Below are 23,030 nucleotides of genomic sequence, written 5' to 3'. Positions count from 1 at the left end.
CTCCAGCCATAACCGTCTTCAGTCATATGAATATCCAGCTCACAGGGCCTTGATGAATCTATCACACTCAAGGCCTGCATGGCCTTGACTGCCTGTTTTGCTGTAGTAAACACAGCTTCAGGTCTCATCCCAGTTGCACCTAATGCCCTTTTGTACCAACCAGTATAAGGGCTTCAGAATTTGTGCCAAGTGCGGGATAAACACTCTCCAGGAGCCTAGAAGTCCCAAATACTCCTGTAACAATGCTACAGTTGTAGGGGTAGGAGAGGCCTGGACTTTATCTATGACTGCTTCTGGTATAATTTTAGTCTTGCCCAACCAGATGACCCCCAAGAATTTGACTGACAACCAGGTCCCTGAACCTTGGTGCTGTTCACAGCCTATCCTTTTTCCTGTAGATGTTGCAGCAGTCTAGGTGCTGCACCTTCTAGATCTGAAAGAGAATCCGATGTGAGCATGACATCATCAATATAATGGTACAGCTGCACCATTGGCGGTTTCTCCCATGCTGCCAAGTCCTGGGCTACAAGTCCATGATAGATGGTGGGGCTGTGGAGGTATCCCTGTGGAAAGACAGTGAAAGTCCATTGTCTGCATTACCATGTGAAGGCAAACTGTTCCTGAATTTCCTGTTCAATGTTAATGGAAAAGAAGGCATTAGCAAGATCTGCAACATAATGATATGTTCCTAGTTCGTGACTGAAGGTATCCATCAGGTCTGCAATAGAGGGTATGGCAGCATTTATAGGGGGTATGACTTTATTCAATTCTCTGTAATCCACAGTTGTACACTGGGAGCTATCTTGCTTTTTTACTGGCCACACTGGGGAATTGAAAGGACTATGGGTGGGCTTTATAATACCCACCTTTTCCAGTTCCTGGAGGGTTTCTCCAATTTCTTTATGCCCTCCAGGCAATTTGTATTGTTTGGTATTAGTCACCTGCTGAGGCACAGGCCAATTCATTTGGAGGTGCTTAGCATGTCCCCTCAGAACTGCCTTCACCACATGAATTTATCAGTCTGAACTCACCTGTAGTACTCTGCAACCATAGACCCTTGCAGGATATATATCCCCAAAATATATTTGGGGATGGGAGAGATATACACAGTATAATCCCTTGGGAGTAGATGCCCTATTCCCAAAGGGATTTGTGCTTGTTTCACTCTGATAACCTTACCCCTATATCCATCTATAATAGTGGGGGTCCCGGGAAACCACTCATAAATCAGTGAAGGTTTGCCATAAATCAGTGAAGATTCAGCCCCTGTGTCCACCAGATCCAGGACACATTGTATGTTCACTGGGGACCAATGGATAGATATTTCAACATGTGGTCTCCAGTCCCACCTTGGTCCCTCAGGACAGGTACCTTGACCTTCTCCTCAGTCAGACCGTGTTCCCCAATCATCTTTGTGGGGGCCCGGCCTATGGCCGAGGCTGAGCCCCACTCTAGCTGGACAACGCCCTAAAGATGGCGCCTGCTTCCTGCTCACCACCCTTTCCCCTCTTCCCTGTTGGGGATTGGCCCAGCAGACTTCCGTACCCGTGCACAGCTTGTGCTGCCCGCTTAGAGTGGCGCGTGACACCTATCCGCTTAAAGGTCACGCATGATACTGTCCCGGATTGGTTGGGTGACTGAATATAAGGGAGCCCGCCGGGAGGGAGAGGAGCTTCCCGACAACTGCTGTAACCACCGCGAGAGATGAGACTAAAGCCTAGAGAAGAATCAAGACCTTGGGCGTGTTGCTTCGGTCCCTGAAGGGTCACGACAATCTTCTGTGTGGGTTCAAGTAAGGTTGGCTCACTCTACAGCAGGAAGTCTTGCAAACACACAGGCTGGACTTGTGGCTCTGTCTCTGGCCTCTGCTTCTTTGTTCTTAATGGCTGGAACTACTGCTCCAGTTTCAGTTGTTGCCACAGCTCCGGTAAGATTCTATTTGACTTCCCATTTAATTTCCTTCTGTCTGCTCCTGACCATATTAAATCAAGCCACCTGTAGGTCCTCATAACCTTCATGGGGCCCTTTAAATGCTTCCTCTGCTAGCAGACCTTATTTCTTTCTGTGCTTTCATTGCTTCAGCCTTTCCTAAGTCTGCTACTGTATGGGTAACCTCACTTATGGGCTGCCATAAGTGAGGGGCAAGAATGGCCACTACAGGCCCAAAGAGGGGTGTGGGAGCCATTTGAAGCAAAACATTTCTCATTTCTGCAGTAAAAGGCTCCTCATCTGGGTCATAATTCTCTAGACTAAAGATGGCCTTTTTTATGCCTAGCTCCCGTAACACCTGTTGGGGCTCAGCATACATCTGTCATCTAGCAGGGGAGGATGGTAAATCACCCTGAATAGGCCACAGAGTGGGAAGTACATCCAGAAGCCAGTTGAGGAGAGAGTGATTTCTTGGAGTCTGATGTACATTTTGTAATTCCTGCTTCAAGGCAGGATGAATTGTCAGGGAAGGCAGCTTCCCATTTCTCATCCAGACAGAACAATTCCATCCACCCCTAAATCCCACAGATGCAGGAGCCAAGCTGATACTGACTCCAAGGGCTTTTGCTGAAACTGGGAGACCAAATCCACCAACTCAGCCTGAGTATAGGGGTAGAGCATAAAGTGCTCCACAACCTGGGGAGGGGGCTGCATCTCTCCTGGAGGAAGCATTGGTTGCTGTGTCTTTCTTTTCTTTAAAATCACTGGGCATGCTTTCAATAGAGGAGAGGTTGGTGCCTCCAGCACCACTCCTTCATCCTTCCCCAGCTCTTCCATTTCCTAAAAATATGGGCTCTTGCATCTTTGAATTTAAGGAAACACCACCACAATAGATCTTTTAACAACCTTCAGATGACTCTAGAGATCTCTCTAAAATGAAGGTATCCTTGGTTTCCTGGGGAAGCTTCTGGAGTGATAACAGGTTTGTTATTTGATCCTGTGGACAGTTATTTCTGTGAGGGAAGTCATTCAATTATAGTAGGTGGTTCAAAATCTGTTCTTGACTTTTTAGCTGAAGTGATCAGTGACATATGTTGGCCGGAAAGTATTCAGGTCAGCCTCAAGTTAATGACTGGACTTGTTACAGATGATAAAATTGCCCTAGACTTTTTCCATGTGGGCCAAAGTGGACTCTGTATAATTGTTAATACATACTGTTGTTCTGCATTAATGCATTGGGACAAGTGGAAAGGTTAACACAGAAATTTAGGAAGAAAGCAAGTAGACTTTCTGAGGTAGACCCTGTTGGTTTATAGGACTTCTTCATCTTATTCGGATGTGGGACCCTAAGGAACATGGCTGAAATCAAATCTGAAAATTGGCCTTATTCTGCAGCCTATTGATAGCTGTCTTAAGTAAATGCTGTATGAGAGAAACTGAATAGATTTAGTTCTAGCTTCTGTCAGTTGGATTGACCAGAGTGGCTGTTGCGGCGTGCTCATGAGAAACTTTGCCAGAAGTCAACATAGAAAGTGAGGGATGGATACTGTTGGGAGACAGTTCTCTTGTCTCTCACATTTCTGCACATCTTATGAATACAGTCACTCTTAGCTCCAGACCATCTTCTCAAGAATGTTGTATTATGGTCAGCCTAGATAATGTTTCCTTCCAGGTTTGCTTGCAGCCTCGGAGATAAAGATAACTTTCCTTTTTCAGACAAAGGGTAGGCATGCTTACTGTTTAGTGTAAAAGATTCATGTTCCCTAAGCTCAGGGCACCTTTCTGTAATGCAGTCCACTCTATGTACAGTTGTCAGCTGGCTCACTCTGTATCACCCTGTGAGATATGAGGTTTAGGAACTGGTGCAAGAAAATGCTGATACTCCAGCTAGTACTATTGCTGTGAGTAATAAAGTACTTTGTCCTTGACTTAGGAGACTTATGTCTCCCAGCCTCCATGAAATTGTAACAAGCTAAGTTGTTAGCTTGCAAATAAGTAGAGTGAAATATTAGATCCTTCACAGTTCTTACCACCTGTAACCTAGGTAATCTCTCACTTTACAGATGGTAATTATAATAACTACTACTAATGCTTACTGAACATTACTTTCTGCTGGTCTCTACAAGTGTTTTATCTGCATTACCCACTCTAATTGGTGTATACCATCTAATCTGTGATAGCCATTGTTATTATTCCCACTTAAAAGATGAAAAAGTGGAAATGTAAAAAGGTTAAGTAATTACCTGTTGACAAATAGTCATAACAAGGCTAGGTTTGGAACTCAGACCGGCTGTACTGTAAAGTCATTTGTGATCTTATATATCCACATTTCTCAAATGGGTCTAATAGGGAGAGACTCAAAGCTATAGAATGATATGTGCATTTTCTTGTACCACCACTTTACTAGAATAATTAAAAAAGAAATACGTTTTTTAAAAATTAAAGACAATTGTCATGAAGTTTATATATTTTTTGCATGAATAAATATGGATTTTTTATGAATAAATATATTTTGCATGAATTTTAAATAGAAGATGAAATTCCAAAGAAATTGTAAGGATGTGGCTTGCTTTTCTTTGGGTCATTTCCTTCCCTTCTCCCATGGGGGAACATGTTTCCCATTCTCTATCATTGGGACTGCAGTAGTGGAAAAAATTAGTGAGTACTGCACTTTACAAGGTTGCCTTTTTTATTTTTATTTTGGTACATTAATCTACAACTACATGAGGAACCTTATGTTTACTAGACTCCCCCCATCACCAAGTGCCCCCTACAAACCTCATTACAGTCACTGTCCATCCGCGTAGTAAGGTGCTGTAGAATCACTACTTGTCTTTAGTAACTGTTAGTACCTTCCCTTTCGTGACTGTTAGTCCCTTCTTGGGTTCTGTTATTCTGCTGCTGTTTTGTTCCTTCAGTTTTTCTTTGTTCTTATACTCCACATATGAATGAAATCATTTGGTATTTGTCTTTCTACAGTTGGCTTATTTCACTGAGCATAATACCCTCTAGCTTGATCCATGTTGTTGCAAATTGTAGGATTTGTTTTCTTCTTATGGTTGAATAATATTCATTGTGTATATGTACCACATCTTCTTTATCCATTCATCTACTGATGGACATTTAGGTTGCTTCCATTTCTTGGCTATTGTAAATAGTGCTGCGATAAACATAGGGGAGCATCTCTCTTTTTCAAACTGGGATGTTGCACTGTTAGGGTAAATTCCTAGAAGTGGAATTCCTGAGTCAAATGGTAAGTCTATTTTGAGCATTTTGAGGAACCTCCATACTGCTTTCCACAATGGTCGAACTAACTTACATTCCCACCAGCAGTGTAGGAGGGTTCCCCTTACTCCACAACCTCGCCAGCATTTGTTGTTGTTTGTCTTTTGGATGGTGGCGATCCTTACTGGTGTGAGGTGATATCTCATTGTGGTTTTAATTTGCATTTCTCTGATAACTAGCGATGTGGAGCATCTTTTCATGTGTGTGTTGGCCATCTGAATTTCTTCTTTGGAGAACTGTCTATTCAGCTCCTCTGCCCATTTTTTAATTGAATTATTTGCTTCTTATTTGTTGAGGTACGTGAGCTCTTTATATATTTTGGATGTCAAGCCTTTATCGGATCTGTCATTTATGAATATATTCTCCCATACTGTAGGGTACCTTTTTGTTCTATTGATGGTGTCCTTTGCTGTACAGAAGCTTTTCAGCTTGATGTAGTCCCACTTGTTCATTTTTGCTTTTGTTTTCCTTGCCCAGGGAGATATGTTCGTGAAGAAGTCACTCATGTTTATGTCTAAGAGATTTTTGCCTATGTTTTTTTCTAAGAGTTTTATGGTTTCATGACTTGCATTCAGGTCTTTGATCCATTTCGAATTTATTTTTGTGTATGGGGATTGACAGTGATCCAGTTTCATTGTCTTACATAAAGCTGTCCAGTTTTGCCAGCACCATCTGTTGAAGAGACTGTCATTTCCCCATTGTATGTCCATGGCTCCTTTATCATATATTAATTGACCATATATGTTTGGGTTAATGTCTGGAGTCTCTAATCTGTTCCACTGGTCTGTGGGTCTGTTCTTATGCCAGTATCAAATTGTCTTGATTACTATGGCTTTGTAGTAGAGCTTGAAGTTGGGGAGTGAGATCCCCCTAACTTTATTCTTCTTTCTCAGTATTGATTTGGCTATTCGGGGTCTTTGGTGTTTCCATATGAATTTTTGAACTATTTGTTCCAGTTCGTTGAAGAATGTTGTTGGTAGTTTGATAGGGATTACATCAAATCTGTATATTGCTTTGGGCAGGATGGCCATTTTGACGATATTAATTCTTCCTAGCCATGAGCATGGGATGAGTTTCCATTTGTTAGTGTCCTCTTTAATTTCTCTTGAGTGTATTATAGTTTTCAGGGTATAGGTCTTTCACTTCTTTGGTTAGGTTTATTCCTAGGTATTTTATTCTTTTTGATACAATTGTGAATGGAATTGTTTTCCTGATTTCTCTTTCTATTGGTTCATTGTTAGTGTATAGGAAAGCTACAGATTTCTGTGTGTTAATTTTGTATCCTGCAACTTTGCTGTATCCCGATACTGCAACTTTGCTGTATCCATTCTAGTAGTTTTGGAGTGGAGTCTTTAGGGTTTTTTATGTACAATATCATGTCATCTGAAAATAGTGACAGTTTAACTTCTTCTTTACCAATCTGGATTCCTTGTATTTCTTTGTTTTGTCTAATTGCCGTGGCTAGGACCTCTAGTACTATGTTAATTAACAGTGGGGAGAATGGGCATCCCTGTCTTGTTCCCGATCTCAGAGGAGAAGCTTTCCGGTTCTCGCTGTTCAGTATGATGTTAACTGTGGGCTTATCATATGTGGCCTTTATTATGTTGAGGTACTTGCCCTCTATACCCATTTTGTTGAGAGTTTTTATTATGAATGGATGTTGAATTTTGTTGAATGCTTTTTCAGCAGCTATGGAGATGATCATGTGGTTTTTGTCCTTTTTGTTTATGTGGTGGATTATGGTGATGGATTTTCGGACATTGTACCATCCTTGCGTCCCTGGGATGAATTACACTTGTTTGTGGTGTATGATCCTTTTGATATATTTTTGAATTTGGTTTGCTAATATTTTATTGAGTATTTTTGCATCTACGTTCATCAGGGATATTGGTCTGTAATTTTCTTTTTTGGTGGGGTCTTTGCCTGGTTTTTGTATTAGGGTGATGTTGGCTTCATAGAATGAGTTTGGGAGTATTCCCTCCTCTTCTATTTTTTTGAACACTTTAAGGAGAATGGGTATTATGTCTTCTCTGTGTGTCTGATAAAATTCTGAGGTAAATCCGTCCTGCCCCGGGGTTTTGTTCTTGGGTAGTTTTTTGATTACTGTTTCAATTTCTTTGCTCGTAATTGGTTTGCTTAACTTTTGTGTTTCTTCCTTGGTCAGTCTTGGGAGGTTGTATTTTTCTAGGAAGTTGTCCATTTCTTCTAGGTTTTCCAGCTTGTTGGCATATAGGTTTTCATAGTAGTCTTTAATAATTCTTTGTATTTCTGTGGAGTGTGTTGTGATTTTTCCATTCTCATTTCTGATTCTGTTGATGTGTGTTGATTCTCTTTTTCTCTTAATAAGTTTGGCTAGAGGCTTATCTATTTTGTTTATTTTCTCAAAGAACCAGCTCTTGGTTTCATTGATTTTTTGTATTGTTTTATTCTTCTCAGTTTTGTTTATTTCTTCTCTGATCTTTATTATGTTCCTCCTTCTGCTGTCTTTAGGCCTCATTTGTTCTTCTTTTTCTAGTTTCGATAATTGTGACATTAGACTATTTATTTGGGATTGTTCTTCCTTCTTTAAATATGCCTGGATTGCTATATACTTTCCTCTTAAGACTGCTTTTGCTGCTTCCCACGGAAGTTGGGTCTTTGTGTTGTTGTTGTCATTTGTGTCCATATATGCCTTGATCTCCATTTTAATTTGTTCATTGATCCATTGATTATTTAGGAGCATGTTGTTAAGCCTCCATGTGTTTATGAGCCTTTTTGCTTTCTTTGTACAATTTATTTCTGCTTTTATACCTTTGTTGTATGAGAAGTTGGTTGGTAGGATTTCGATCTTTTGGAATTTACTGAGGCTCTTTTTGTGGCCTAGTATGTGGTCTGTTCTGGAGAATGTTCCATGTGCACTTGTGAAGAATGTGTATCCTGTTGCTTTTGGATGTAGAGTTCTATAGATGTCTATTAGGTCCATCTGTTCTAGTGTGTTGTTCAGTGCCTCTGTGTCCGTACTTATTTTCTGTCTGGTGGATCTGTTCTTTGGAGTGAATGATGTGTTGAAGTCTCCCAAAATGAATGCATTGCAGTCTATTTCCTCCTTTACTTCTGTTAGTATTTGTTTCACATATGCTGGTGCTCCTGTATTGGGTGCATATATATATTTTTATAATGGTTATATCCTCTTGTTGGACTGAGCCCTTTATCATTATGTGATGTCCTTCTTTATCTCTTATTTTCTGTTTTGAAGTCTATTCTGTCTGATAGTAGTATTGCAAGACCTGCTTTTTTCTACCTGTTGTTTGCATGAAATATCTTTTTCCATCCCTTGTAGTCTGTGCATGTCTTTGGGTTTCAGGTGAGTTTCTTGTAAGCAGTGTATAGATTGGTCTTGCTTTTTTATCCATTCAGTGACTCTATGTCTTTTGATTGGTGCATTCAGTCTATTTACATTTAGGGTGAATATTGAAAGATATGTTGTTATTGCCATTGCAAGCTTTAGATTCGTGGTTACCAAAGGTTCAAAGTTAGCTTCTTTAGTATCTTATTGTCTAACTTAACTCACTTATTGAGCTGTTATAAACACTGTCAGGTGATTATTTCCCTCCCTTCTTGTTCCTCCTCCTCCATTTTTTATATGTTGGCTGTTTTATTCTGTGCTCTTTTTGTGTTTCCTTTAACTGCTTTTGTGGATAGTTGATTTTATTTTTTGCCTTTAGTTAGTATTTGGTTGGTCTGCTTTCTTTGTTGTGATTTTGTTTTCTCTGGTGACATCTATTTAGTCTTATGAGTGCTCCCATCTCTAACAGTCCCTCTAAAATACCCTTTAGAGGTGGTTTGTGGGATGCAAATTCCATCAACTTTCACTTGTCTGGGAATTGTTTAATCCCTCCTTCATATTGAAATGATAATCGTGCTGGATACAGTATTCTTGTTTCAAGGCCGTTCTGTTTCGCTGCATTAAATATATCACGCCATTCTCTTCTGGCCTGTAAGGTTTCTGTTGAGAAGTCTGATGATAGACTGATGGGTTTTCCTTTGTAGATGACCTTTTTCTTTTCTCTAGCTGCCTTTAAAACTCTGTCCTTGTTCTTGATCTTTGCCATTTTAACTATTATATGTCTTGGTGTTGTCCTCCTTGGGTCCCTTCTGTTGGGAGTTCTATGTACTTTCGTGGTCTGATTGATTATTTCTTCCCCCAGTTTGGGGAAGTTTTCAGCAATTATTTCTTCAAAGACACTTTCTATCCCCTTTTTCTCTCTCTTCTTCTTATGGTCCCCTTATAATGCAGATATTGTTCCTTTTGGATTGGTCACACAGTTCTCTTCACATTGTTTCATTCCTAGGGATCCTTTTATCTCTCTCTGCATCAGCTTCTATGTGTTCCTGTTCTCTGGTTGGTATTCCATTAATGGCTTCTTGCATCTTATCCATTCTGCTTATAAATCCTTCCAGAGATTGTTTCATTTCTGTACTCTCCCTCCTGACGTCATCCCTTAGCTCTTGCATATTTCTCTGCAGCTCCGTCAGCATGGTTATGACCTTTATTTTCAATTCTTTTTCAGGAAGACTGGTTAGGTCTATCTTCTTCTCAGTGGTTGACTCTGTGATTTTGGTCTGTATCAAATTCTTTTACCTTTTCATGGTGATAAAGATAGTTTGCAGAACTAGTGTGTGTGATGGCTGGGAGAACATCCCTTCTTGCTGGTTTGTGGCCTTCCTCTCCTGGGATAACAGTAACCTCTAGTGGTTCATGCTGGGCAGCTGCGTGCAGACCTTGCTTCCGATTCGTGCCCGGCTGCTATTGAGTTAAGCTCCGTGTTTGCTGTGGATTTAAGCTGTGCAGTTGCTATGGGCATGGCCTGCCTCAGGCTGCTGCTCCGATATGGCGGAGCCGCATGGTGGGGAAATGGCCGGGAGGCTGTTTATCTCCGTGAGGGGCCTCTGAGCTGTGCTGCTGCCCAGGGTGTTAGGACGCCTAGAATTCCCCTGGATTCCCACCTGTTGGGCTAAGTGTCCCGGGACACTTCCATCCAGCTGTGGGTTCACCGTCCCTTTAAGACTTTCAAAAAGCACTCACTTTTCTTTGTCCCAGGGGCGCTGGCTGTGGGGTCCTTCTCACAGGTCTTATTGTTCTGTTTCCCTAGTATCCAGCACCCCATTCACGCACTGTGTCTGCGCTCTGGTGCTGGGTGTTTAGCAGTCCTGGGCTCCCTCTCCCTTCCTGCTCCGACTCCTCTCCTCCCGCCTGGAGTTGGGTGAGGGGTGCTTGGGTCCCACCGGGCTGAAGCTTGTACCTTACCCCCTTCACGAGGTGCTGGGTTCTGGTAAGTGTGGATGTAGTCTGCCTGTTGTCCTGTGTCTTCTGGTCTGTCTTTTAGGAATAGTTGTATTTGTTGTATTTTCAAAAATATGGATGGTTTTGGGAGGAGATTTCTGCTACTCTACTCAAGCTGCCATGTTGGCTCCGCCCCACCTATAATTATGTTTTTTATGTGTGATAATGTATTGGGTTATGTTTTAAAAGAGGAGTCCTTACCCTTTAGAGATACATACTGAAATATTTATAGATGAAATAGCATGTTGTCTGGAAATTATTTCAGAGCAATCTGGGAAAGGCTTGGGGTGGGATTGATGGGGAGTGAAGTGTTACTGGTTATGACTTCGTAACTGTTGAGCGGATACTGTGTTTATGGCTGTTCATTTTACTGTTATCTCTGCTCTTGTACATACTTGCAAGTTTTCCATGATAAAGGTGATCTGACAAAATAGAAATGACTTTGGGGGAATTATAAACTTTAGTATATGTTCGTGTTCTGTTGGTCTGTAGGATTAGTGTAGTGGTGATGAAACTATGAATCACAAGGATTGATAACATAGAAATCAAAGTAAGTTCTGTAATCGTAGCATTTTACCAAAATGTTAGAATTTTGTCTATATTTGTTGTCACTGTAAAATTTAAAGTGCTTGCTAAATTTTATTTGTAAAAAGCTGCAGCAATCCTCTTGAAATAAAGGTTTTCTAAGACTAATAAGTTTTGAACCAAGATAAAAGGGAGAGAAACAGAAGACATTAACTTCATGCTAAGTTTAAATAACTGAAGATGTGTTATTTTGACAAAGATGTGCTAACAGCTTTTTTTTTCTTTTTTTAACCAATATATAAAAGAAATCAGAAACCTAAAAAGGTACAGAAGATGTATTAAGGAAAAATAAAAGGCCAGTTAGGTGATGTATCATTTTCTGTGTATTATACAATCTATTTTTGCAATGACTTGTTCCTTTTTGTTCTGCCTTTATTGTCCCAATAGAACAACATATGATGATAATGTTTAAATATGAATTTGTTTTAAGAACAGAGAAATGCTGCATAAATTATTCCCAGTTGTAAGTCTCCCCACTTACACATGCATGGAGAGTACGTAAAGTTAAAATGTGGATTATGCCAAAATGAAGTATATTTTAACAGATTAAAGATTTTGTTAGATCATAAACCCTACCTATAATCTAAGAGTAATTAAATTTGCTAAGATGAAAATATTAATATACCAAGAAACAACCACATCCTTTCCTGGTATGCCTACTAGAGGATTTTTATTTACTTAAAAGAACTATGCAAATTGTGTGTGTGTGTGTGTGTTTGTGTGTGTGTGTGTGTGATTATAGCAAATCCTTGGCATTTTCAGGGATGGATTTTGAAGGTATGCTGATTTAACCTTGATACAGAGTCATCCTTTGATGAAAGGGCAGTGGTGGTATACATAGGTGGCTGTAGGACTCAGTTCTGTATGCAGTCCTCTTGCGTTTTTGGGAGACCTTCATGTAGATAGCTGCAAGGAACTCCTTGCTGGCCAGGTACACATCTCAAAAGTTGCAGCTGCTGCTATTTGTTGCCCTTGGGGGAAGAATGAAACTTTGGAGTTATGGATATATGTTAACTTTTCTACCATTGCATTAGTAATACCAGATAGAGTGCTCTGAGTTCGCCAAACAAGGATTTACTCAGATATACCTCTTCTCTGGTTGTTACTGTGGTTAGATATGTAAGATGGGGATATAATGGAGTTTTGGTGGTAGTAGTGATAGTGCTTGATAAATGAATAACATCTTTAATTCTTATTGCTTTAAATCTGTAAGTAGGTACCGAGAGTATACCAGACATTCATTTGTTCAGCAGATATTTGAATGATTTCACATGTATTGTGAAGTGAGGATATGAGTAATACAGAAAAATATATAGTACCTGACACTGTCATTTATATTTTCACTCACTTGACAGAAATACATTGAATACCTGCACTGTACCAGGCAATTGCTAGGTAATTGGGAGATCACTAACTTCATGAGGCAGCTAATAAAAAATTACCGCTTTGTAACTTACTGATTTACCCTAGACTTACACATAATTTCTGTTCTTGCCACATGAAGGTAACTATGTTATCATTAACTCTTATTCTCTGAGCCCTAATTTTCCAGTTCTTTCTACCACTTTTACCACTTTGTTGCTTCCCTTCGGATGTGTTTACTTATTAATGATGCATTTCAAAGGAGTAGATCGGGAGTGAACACAGTATTCCAAAAGATCTGGAGTAGAGTAGAATGACCTCTCCCCTAATTTTGTATATTATATTACTATTAATGCAGTCACTTCACAATTTTGCATATATTTAATGGGTAGTAACTGAAAATGCTGTATGAGCAGGTAAGGGATAGCTCCCCTCATCCTAAATTTAATCATTTGAATTTCTTAAGCTCAGTGGAGAACTTTTCTTTGTTAACTTCCATCCTTCTATTGCTCTTAACCATCTGTCTAGGAATGTGCCCCACATCAATTTTTCCTTATATTTCTTTTGGCTTCTGCATTTCCGTTTCTACTGCTCTCTCTTCTTAACCTATTTCCAGTAAAAAAAACTTGCCAAGTATCTCTCCATTTAAAAATATTCTTTACTGATCCTATGTCCTATTCTGAATACTTCCATGTTTCTCTCTCCTTTCTCCCCATATTTTTCTGAATGTTAATGTACCTTAAGGGTCTGACCTTGTTGCCTTTTCCATTCTACCCTAATCTGTCACATATGGTATCTTTGGATAATCATCTTTTCTTTGATTTTAACTATCCATGCACTATTGATTCCCAAAGCAGCAGCCTCATTTCTAACTTCTCTTGAACCTCATATTCAATTGCTTATAGGATGAAGGTCAGGTTCATTGGCATGGCTAACAAAGCTCTTTGTGATTTGACATTATGTAGCTGATACTTTTCCCATTACCTTGTGTTATAGTGATACTTTGATGCTTGTAATTTTCTTGAACTTACATCATTTCATGTCTCTTTGCCTTTGTCAGTTCTCTCATTGCTTGCCTCTCAGTCTTCTGTTTATCCCTTAAACAGAGGATCATCTCCTGTGACGGCTTCCCTGACAGTTGCTCTCTCCTGTGTATTTTCATGCTTACACATACATCTGCCACTGCAGCTGTTACATTACTTAATAAATATTTGTTTACTTGTCTTTCTTACTCATTTCTGAGTTCCTTAACAGTCAGGAACTACATCTTACTCATTTTAGTTTTCCTAATTCATTTTAGAACACTTCCTGGCATATAACATGTTCTCCTTGAATGTTAAATTGAGCTGAACTAGTTAGTTTTGAGCTTGTTGAAATAAGGTGAAGTAACATGAGAAGGGTGTGATTGAGTTTTGGATCCTGATTCTGTCATCAGAATTATTTTAGCTTGATGTCATTTGAATATGTAAATGAACATTGTTAATTAACACTCAGAGTGTCCTGAGATTTTGAATTGTGTCATATTTGTTTCTGTATTACTAGTACCTAACACAGTGCCTGTCAAATGTCAGGCTACCTATGTTTTTTTAACTGAAGCAGATTAAATTAAAATTAGATGAAGGCATTCATGTGGCAAAAATACTATGTGCCTAGTAGAATGCATTTTTATGTTTGTGTCTTTAAGAATAAATCAGGAGATTTTGTCAGTTCCCTTGTTGAAATCCAGATTTAGGAAATATATGTTATATTCCTGACATGCAAGTAAAATTACCCAAAAATGTTTTGGCATCATTTATTCATAATGATCATATTTCTGCTTCTAAGGATTTACAGGCCAACATGGCCTTAAGAATTTGTTCTAAAATTTGGCATGTATTTATGGCAAAGTAATAGGTATGTAATTGCCTTAATTTAAAAACATTTCTCCTCTTTTAAATTGTCCCTAGCGTTCCTCCTATTTAAAAGAGTCTCCAGGATGACCTGTTTGTTGTGTGGATCTTACTGGCAAGATATTTTAGTACCTTTGCAGGTACTTGGTATAAGACAGATTTACAGATTCAAGAAGTTTGGTCAACACCAAGTAGGATTAATACAATGAAAGTCACACTTAGGCACATCATATTCAAACTGCTGAAAACCAAGGATAAAGAGAAAAGTCTTAAAAACATCCAGAGGAAAAAAGCATTCCATGAAGAAAACAATGACAAGAATGGTAATTAACTTCTCATCAGAAAAAATGGAATACTGGGGCAATGGAGTGATGTTTTTAAATGCTGATAGAAAAAAATCATCAACTAGAATTTTTATGTTTAACAAAATTATTCTTCAAAAGTGAAAGTTGAAGACATTTCAGAATGTGAAACCTGGGGGAATTTGTTGTTAATAGACCTGCACATTGTAAGAAATGTTAATGGAAGTTCTTTACGCTGAAGAGAAATGATACCAGGTGGAAATGTGGATCTATGGAAGAAGTGAAGAGCACTGAAAATTGCATATATATGGGTAAACATAAAAAAATTGTTCTTCTTTTCATAATTTAAAAAACAATTGGGGAAAAAAATGGCAGCATAAGAAGTGAGGCAGTCTAGACCCAGGTTTTGCCCAGCACGACCTTCTAGCTGGATTAGAAGGCTTGGCAGCTGCTTTGACATTACACAAAATCTCAGTCACTGGTCCTTTCATTCAGCAAATACTGACTTCCTGGCAGGAGCCAAACATTGTGCTAAACACCAGGATTCAGAGGTGAACAAGAGCTCATGGATCACTGAAGATAAACCTGTTAACAAGTGTTATAAACTATGACACATGCTTTAATAGTGGTGTATATCCAGTGCTATGGGAGCCCAGACAGAAGAGCCAATGAGAGATTTACCTCTGACTCATTTGAATGACATTTAAATTGGATCCTGCAGTAACTGATAGAGGCTCACCAAGAAGAGCAGAGAGTGAAGGGTTAGTGTAGGACAAGAGCTGGACTATTGCAAAATACATAGAGCCATGACAGCACAATATTTCAGAGAGAAAAACAGCTCATAGCCAAGGCGATTTTCAAAGTATTATGTGTAGACCATGAGCATCAGAATCACAAGCCAGGAGATGGTTGCTGAGAGGACCATATCTTGATCTTCAGTGGAAGCCAATGAATGCAAGATCTGCATTTTGAGATTTATAACTCTCTATCCATCTGGAGTATACAGCAAGGACAGTTTAGGGGCAGGGTGTCAGGATGGTGATGACAGATGATTTGGCACTGGCTGCATTCAAGAGTCTTTTAAGAGGTAAACTTGAGTTACTTGGTTATTGATTAGATGTTGGGAGCAGAGTCTGGCCAATTCTGAATTTTCTGTTTTCACCAATTAAATATATGATCCTAATAGTCAAAGCAAGGAGACAGGATTGGAAGCAGATTGAGATTGAGTCTTATCATGGTAAGTTTGAGGTACAGGGAGAGAGTTTTGGGGAGGGGGCCAGAGTTTGCATTTCAAGGGTCATTAGGTTCCAGGAAATAGACCAAGAGAAAAACATTCAATATGGGGAATTTAGTTATCTTTATTGATTTGACTTAATTGGCTGCAAATTTGTGGGTAAATAACATCCTTTGCCTTCTGGTAGCATATGCTGAAGCCTTTATAAACAGGATAGAACTGTAGCCTTCCCCAATTTTAGGAAAAATCATATAAGAAGAATATATCTTTTCTTCAAACTTTAAATGAGACCTTGTTATATCCAGGAGAGTATCAATAAAATATAACTCATTATTCACAGGCTTGGACCCTTGACATTCTCAAAGGGTTCATCTGTGACCTTTGTGAGTCTCCGAAATCATGAATGTCACCATGACATATAATTTCCACTATAAAAGCAGTGAAGTGTAACTGAAAAATGTATGGGATCATTTCAGAATCTTAATGGTTCTGTAAATGTGGGACCAATTTCTAAAGGTAATTTCTGAAGATACTTAAATTTTGCCATTAAAAAAAAAGTGAGGCAGAAATATCTTCCCCAAACCAAATATAATATGAAAATACAGCAAAAACAACTAATCCTAAAAGAGTATCCAGAAAGAACATAGCAACAGCCAGCCTATATCTAGGAAAAAAAAAAAAAAGAGAAGATCTCATGGAAAAGGGTAAAGTAGCAAAGCCACGATTTGGGGGGACCCAAGCCCTCCTCCCACCCCAGCTCAATGGTGGAAGGAAGAGAAACAGTGGGAAGGGAGGAGAAGCCCAGGACTGCTAAATACCCAGCCCTGGAGATCTACTCTGGGAGCCAAACCCACATTGCATGGTGCTCTGGATATTAGAGGGGTTTGAAAGGAAAGACAGGCAGAATACTTGGAGAGACTGAGATTCCAGCTGCTTTTGGAGAACGGGTACCCATACTGGCTGCTCTGGGACAAAAGAAAGGTGGCTGCTTTGAAAAACTTCCCAAACAGTGAGAGGGCAGCTAAAGGGGCAAGGATTACACAGAGCTTGCAACACAGGTGGACAAAATCATCCTGGCACACTCAGGCCAGCAGTTTAGGAACTTTCAGGCGACTCAGATCTCCATCCCCCTGACTGGCAACGCAGACCCGAGGCCACCAACTGTGACATGCAGCCTGCAACTTCTTCCTCAGGCTGGCACCTGCTAGCAAACCTGCTGCCCCTACCATCATTCCAGGCCAGCCGGAGGGCAGCTGCACCTACAGGCAGCTACAGAGGCATATCCAAGAGGCTGCTCCCTCTGCTTGTGGCTCACTGATCCTGGCTGTGGAGGTAGGCACCCCAGCTGGGAAGCAGGAAAGAGCTCTATCCTGGCAAGCACCGGAGCTGCTTGCTTGTGATGCCTGCCATTGCTCCAGGTGCTGGGAAGCTCTGAAGAGTAGAGCTTCTGGGCACTACTCAAAGCTACTATTCCACACTATACAGTAGAATTATGAGAAGGCAGAAGAACCTTGTTCAATCGCAAATCCCTCAAACACCAGAAAGAGGGCCCAGTGAAACTGAAATCACCAATCCTGAAAAAGATTTCAAAATAAAAATCATAAACATGCTAACAGAACTACAGAAAAATATTCAGGATCTAGGGGACATAGTCAAGAGAGAGACACTTTGAAAAATACAGTATCTGAAATGAAACATACAATGGACTGATTTAAAAGCAGACTAGAAGAGGAAGAGGACACAGTAAGTGGAATAGAAATTAGACAACATGAATACAAAGAAGCTGAGGCAGAGAGAGAAAAAAAGGATCTCTAGGAGTGAAACAATAGTAAGACAACTCTGGCCAGTCTAAAGGGAAGAATGTTCACATTATAGGGGAACCAGAAGAAGAAGAGAGAGAAAAAGGGATAGGAAGTGTCTTTGAAGAAATAATTGCTGAAAAATTCCCCAATCTGGGGAAGGAAATAGTCTCTCAGACCATGGAATCCCACAGATCTCCCAACACAAGGGACCCAAGGAAGACAACGCCAAGACCTATAATAACTATAATGGCAAAGATCAAGGACAAGGACAGAGTATTAAAAGCAGCCAGAGAGAGAAAAAAGATCACTTACAAAGGAAAATCCATCAGGCTTTCATCAGACTTCTCAACAGAAACGTTATAGGCCAGAAGGGAGTGGCATGATATATTTAATGCAGTGAAGCAGAAGAGCATTGAATCAAGAATATTCTATCCAGCAATATGATCAATTAAATTTGAAGCACAGATTAAACAATTTCCAGATAAGCAAAAGTTGAGGGAATTTACCTGCCGCAAACCGTCTCTACAGTGTATTTTGGAGGGACTGCTCTAGATGGAAATGATCCTGAGGGTAAACAGCTGTCACCAGAGAAAATGAAACCAGAGTAAAGGAAGTAGACCAATTAGTTACTAAGCAAATTAAAAATTAAATCAGCGACCCAAAGTTACTCAAGGGATACACAAAGAATACAAAATACGACACCTAACATATAAAGAGTGGAGGAGGAAGAAGAAGGGAGGAAAAAAAACCCTTTAGATTGTGTTTTTAATAGAGTAATAAGTGGGTTAAGTTAGACTGTTAGGTAGTAAAGAAGCTGCCCTTGAACCTTTGGTAACCACAAATCCAAAGCCTGCAATGGCAATAAGTATATATCTACCAATAATCACCCTAAATGTAAATGAACTGAATGCACCAAACATAAGACATAGAGTCACAGAATGGACAAAACAGCAAGACCTGGGGAGCCTCTCCGGTGTGGCGGTGTGAATAAGGTGGTGGAAATTTCCTCCCAAAACCATATATATTTTGAAAATACAGCAAATACAACTATACCTAAAAGAGAGACCAGAAGATACAGTACAACAGCCAGGCCACATCTACATCTGTGAGGACTCAGCATCTCATGAAAAGGGTAAGATACAAAGCCGTGACCCAGTAGGACCTGAGCAGTCCCCCCTCCCCAGCTCAACGGCGGGAGGAAAAGAATCAGAGTGGGAAGGGAGTGGAAGCACAGGACTGCTAAATAACCAGACCTGGTGATCTGCACTGGGAGGACAGATACACATTGCATGGTGTACTGGACATTAGAGAAATGGAAAAGTAAAATCCGAGACTAAGACTGCAAACAGGTCCCCACGGCCAGCTGCCCTGGGATAAAAGAAAAGTGTGTGCTTTAAAAGTCTTAAAGGGACAAGGGTTTAACACGTAGACAAAATTGTCCTGGTACAGTAAGCCCAGCAGGCTGGGATTTTTAAGGAACTTCAAGTGCCCTAATCTCCGGGGTGGCAATGTAGCTCTGAAGCTGCTTGCGGCAATAAGCAACCTGCCGTTCATTCCCCCGCTGGCAATGCAAGCAATCTGGCTGACTTGCCATCGCTATGGACCAGCTGGGTAGCAGCCCTACCCACAGCAACCACACAGAGTCTTCTCCCAGTGCGCAGCTAACTGGGCCAAACCCAGAGGCTGCCCCCTGCATGCAGCTACCTGGAACAGGGAAGTGAAGCTGGGGCAAAGTCCAGAAAGCACAAAGGGGCACCGTTCTCACAGGAGAACACACAACATGCACCTGTGACCCCCGGCAGTGCCCTAGGCTATCCCAAGGGCTGCCCCGCAGCTCAGGGGTTTAACCAAGAGACGGCTCCCTGTGTGTGGTTAACAGGCACAGGCAGCAGAGAAGGGCAAGGCAACCAGCAAGCAGGATGGGTCTTTGTTCTCCCAGCTGACACATGTACCAATTGCTGGCAATGACTTCTATCGTCATGGAAAGGGAGAAGAACCTGTTCCAGTCCAAAGAGAGGGCCTGATGAGACTGATATAACCAATCTTCCTGAAGAAGAATTCAAAGTAAAAGTCATAACCATGCTGATGAAGCTGCAGAGAAATATGCAAGAGCTAAGGGTTGAATTCCTGAGGAAGATAACAGAAATAAAACAAACAATGGACAGATTTAACAGCAGACTGGATGAGATGCAAGGGACTGTTAATGAAATAGAAATCAGAACAGGAATACAGAGAAGCTGAGACAGAGATAAAAGGATCTCTAGGAATGAAAGAATATTAAGAGAACTGTGTGACCAATCCAAAAGGAACCATATCTGTATTATAGGGGTACCAGAAGAAGAAGAGAGAAAAAGGGATAAAAAATGTCTTTGAAGAAATAATTGCTCAAAAATTCCCCAATCTGGGGAAGGAAATAGTCTCTCAGACCATGGAAGCCCACAGATCTTCCAACACAAGGGACCCAAGGAGGACAACACCAAGACATATAATAATCAGTGTGGCAAAGATCAAAGACATGGACAGGGTATTAAAAGCAGACAGAGAGAGAAAAAAGATCACCTACAAAGGAAAACCCATCAGTCTATCATCAGACTTCTCAACAGAAACCTTACTGGCCAGAAGAGAATGGCATGATATATTTAATGCAATGAAACAGAAGGGCCTTGAACCAAGGATACTGTATCCAGTAAGATTATCATTTAAATTTGAGGGAGGGATTAAACAATTTCCAGATGAGCAAAACTTGAGGGAATTTGCCTCCCACAAACCACCTCTACAGTATATTTTGGAGGGACTGTTCTAGATGGAAGTACTCCTAAGGCTAAATAGATGTCACCAGAGAAAATAAGATCACAGCAAAGTAGACCAACCAAATACTAACTAAAGGCACAAAATAAAATCAGCTATCCACAAAATCAGTCAAGGGAAACACAAAAGAGTACAGAATAAAACACATAACATATAAAGAGTGGAGGAGGAAGAATAAGAAGGCAGAGAAATAATCATCAGACTGTGTTTATAATAGCGTAATAAGTGAGTTAACTTATACAGTTAGATAGTAAAGAAGCTACCCTTGAACCTTTGGTAACTATGAATCCAGAGCTTGGAATGGCAATGGACTGAAGACACAGAGTAATAGAATGGATAAAAAAGCAAGACCCATCTATATGCTGCTTATAAGAGACTCACCTCAAACCCAAAGACATACACAGACTGAAAGTCAAGGGATGGAAAATGATATTTCATGCAAACAATAGGTAGAAAAAAGCAGGTGTTGCAGTACTTGAATCAGACAAAATAGACTCCAAAACAAAGAAAGTAACAAAGGATAAAGAAGGATAAATGATAAAGGGGTCAGTCCACCAAGAGGATATAGCCATTAAAAAATATCCTCACCCAACACAGGAGCACCTACATATGTGAAACAAATACTAACAGAATTAAAGGAGGAAGCAGAATGCAATGCATTCATTTTAGGAGACTTCAACACATCACTCACTCCAAAGGACAGATCAACCAGACAGAAAATAAGTAAGGACACAGAGGCGCACTGAACAACACATTAGAACAGATGGATCTAACAGACATCTACGGAAGTGTACACCCAAAAGCAGCAGTATACACATTCTTCTCAAGTGCACATAGAACATTCTCCAGAATAGACCACATAAGGACACAAAAAGAGCTTCAGTAAATTCAAAAAGATTGAAATTCTACCAACCAGCTTCTCAGTTCACAAAGGTATAAAACTAGAAATAAATTGTGCAAAGAAAACAAAAAGGCTCACAAATCCATGGAGGCTTAACAACATGCTGCTAAATAATCAATGAATCAATGACCAAATTAAAACAGAGACCAAGCAATATATGGAGACAAATAACAACAGCACAATGCCCCAAATTCTGTGGGATGCAGCGAAGGCAGTTCTAAAAGAAAAGTATATAGCAATCCAGGCCTACTTAAAGAAGGAAGAACAATCCCAAATGAATAGTCTAATGTCACAATTACTGAAACTGGAAAAAGAAGAACAAATGAGGCCCCAAGTCGGCAGAACGAGGGGCATACTAAAGATCAGAGGAGAAATAAACAAAATTGAGAAGAATAAAACAATAGAAAAAATCAGTGAAACCAAGAGCTGATTCTTTGAGAAAATAAACAAAGTAGATAAACCCCTAGCCAGACTTACTAAGAGAAAAGGAGAGGCTACTCACATAAACAGAATCATAAATGAGAAAGGAAAAATCATGACAGACCTCACAGAAATACAAATCATTTTTAGAGAATACTATGTAAATCCATATGCTAACAAATTGGATAACCTAGAAGAAATGGACAACTTTCTAGAAAAATACAACCTTCCAAGACTGACCCAGGAAGAAACAGGTAATCTGAACAGACCAATGGCCAGCAAAGAAATTGAGGCGGTAATCAAAAAATTACCCAAGAACCAAACCATCAGTCCAAATGGATTTACCACTGAACTTTATCAAACATTTATAGAAAACATAGCACCCATTCTTCTTAAGGTTTTCCAAAAAATAGAAGAGGTAGGAATACTTCCAAACTCATTCTATGAAGCCAGCATCACTCTAATACCAAAACCAGGCAAAGACCCCACAAAAAAAGAAAATTACAGACCAATGTCCCTGATGAACATAGATTAAAAATAGTCAACATATTATTAGCAGACCTGTTCAAAAATACATCAAGGATCACACACCATGATCAAGTGGGACTCATCTCAGGGATGCAAGAATGGTACAATATTCGAAAATCCATCAACATCATCCACCACATCAACCAAAAGGACAGAAACCACACAATTGTTTCCATAGATACTGAAAAAGCATTTGACAAAATTTAATATCCATTCATGATGAAAACCCTCAAGCAATTATGTATAGAGGGCAAGTACCTCAACCTAATAAAGGCCATACATGACCGACCCACAGCCAACATCATGCTTAATAGCAAGAAGCTGAAAGCTTTTCCTTAAGAGCAGGAACAAGACAAGGATGCCCACTCTCCCCACTGTTATTCAACATATTACTGGAGGGCCTAGCCCCGGCAGTCTTACAAAACAAAGAAATAAAAGGTATCCAGATTGGTAAGGAAGAAGTCAAACTGTGACTATTTGCAGATGACATGAAAGTGTGCATAAAAAACCCTAAAGACTCCACTCCAAAACTACTAGAACCAATATTGGAATTCAGCAAAGTTGCAGGATACAAAATTAGTACACAGAAAGCTGTGGCTTTCCTATGCAATAAAAATGAACTAATAGAAAGAGAAATCAGGAAAAAAATTCAATTCACAATG

At 39.9% G+C, this 23,030-nt stretch overlaps 1 protein-coding gene across 2 annotated transcripts in view; it reads left to right on the top strand.

The window, feature by feature from the left end:
* Positions 1 to 23,030, top strand: part of FAF1 (Fas associated factor 1) — a 566,821-nt gene that overhangs the window by 27,062 nt on the left and 516,729 nt on the right. The gene's annotated exons all lie outside the window — the stretch shown is intronic.

The sequence above is a fragment of the Manis javanica genome, chromosome 4, assembly GCF_040802235.1.
Source record: "Manis javanica isolate MJ-LG chromosome 4, MJ_LKY, whole genome shotgun sequence".
Taxonomy (NCBI): domain Eukaryota; kingdom Metazoa; phylum Chordata; class Mammalia; order Pholidota; family Manidae; genus Manis; species Manis javanica.
This window is presented reverse-complemented; position numbering and strand designations above follow the sequence as displayed.